At 41.1% G+C, this 1,371-nt stretch overlaps 1 non-coding gene across 1 annotated transcript; it reads left to right on the top strand.

Annotated features, from left to right (window-relative positions):
• Positions 1 to 633: 633 nt before the first annotated feature.
• Positions 634 to 741, top strand: LOC130978022 (small nucleolar RNA R71). Its single transcript, XR_009085686.1, has one exon. It is a non-coding gene; the product is annotated as a small nucleolar RNA R71 (small nucleolar RNA).
• Positions 742 to 1,371: the final 630 nt, after the last annotated feature.

The raw sequence follows: 1,371 nt of genomic DNA, 5'->3' as shown, positions 1-1,371 counted from the left end.
TGTTTCATTCATGAAACTTTGAGTGGTCTTTATTAGATCAGAGACCATTGTTGCTAAGTCAGAAGTATTCTGCTTAGAACTCTCTGTCTGTTGCTGAGAAGATGATGGAAAAGGCTTGCCATTGCTAAACCTGTTTCTTCCACCATTATTGTTATTGAAACCTTGTTGAGGTCTCTCTTGATTCTTCCATGAGAGACTTGGGTGATTTCTCCATGAAGAATTGTAGATATTTCCATAGGGTTCTCCTAGGTAATTCACCTCTTCCATGGAAGGGTTCTCAGGATCATAAGCTTCTTCCTCAGATGAAGCATCCTTTGTACTGTTTGGTGCATTTTGCATTCCAGACAGACTTTGAGAAATCAAATTGACTTGTTGAGTCAATATCTTGTTCTGAGCCAATATGGCATTCAGAGTGTCAATCTCAAGAACTCTTTTCTTCTGACTAGTCCCATTGTTCACAGGATTCCTTTCAGAAGTGTACATGAATTGGTTATTTGCAACCATTTCAATCAATTCTTGAGCTTCTGCAGGCGTCTTCTTCAGATGAAGAGATCCTCCAGCAGAGCTATCCAAAGACATCTTAGATAGTTCAGAGAGACCATCATAGAAAATACCTATGATGCTCCATTCAGAAAGCATGTCTGAAGGACATCTTCTGATTAATTGTTTGTATCTTTCCCAAGCTTCATAGAGGGATTCTCCATCCTTCTGTCTGAAGGTTTGGACTTCCACTCTAAGCTTACTCCATCTTTGTGGTGGAAAGAACTTTGCCAAGAAGGCATTGACTAGCTTTTCCCAAGAGTCCAGGCTTTTTTTAGGTTGAGAATCCAACCATATTCTAGCTCTGTCTCTTACAGCAAAAGGGAATAGCATCAGTCTATAGACCTCAGGGTCTACCCCATTAGTCTTGACTGTGTCACAGATTTGCAAGAATTCAGCTAAGAACTGATGAGGATCTTCCATTGGAAGTCCATGGAACTTGCAATTCTGTTGCATTAGAGAAACTAATTGAGGCTTAAGCTCAAAGTTGTTTGCTCCAATGGCAGGGATAGAGATGCTTCTCCCATAGAAGTCGGGAGTAGGTGCAGTAAAGTCACCCAGCACCTTCCTTGCATTGTTGGCATTGTTGTTGTTTTCGGCTGCCATGGGTTCTTCTTCTTTGAAGAATTCGGTCAGGTCCTCTAAAGAGAGTTGTGCTTTGGCTTCTCTTAGCTTTCTCTTCAAGGTCCTTTCGGGTTCAGGATCAGCTTCAACAAGAATGCCTTTGTCTCTGCTCCTGCTCATATGAAAGAGAAGAGAAAAAGAAAATGTGGAATCCTCTATGTCACAGTGTAGAGATTCCTTGAAATGTCAGAGGAAAAGAGAAATAGA

The sequence above is a fragment of the Arachis stenosperma genome, chromosome 4, assembly GCF_014773155.1.
Source record: "Arachis stenosperma cultivar V10309 chromosome 4, arast.V10309.gnm1.PFL2, whole genome shotgun sequence".
NCBI classification, from domain to species: Eukaryota; Viridiplantae; Streptophyta; class Magnoliopsida; order Fabales; family Fabaceae; genus Arachis; species Arachis stenosperma.
The sequence above is the reverse complement of the archived record's forward strand: the minus strand, read 5'-3'. Positions and strand labels throughout refer to the sequence as shown.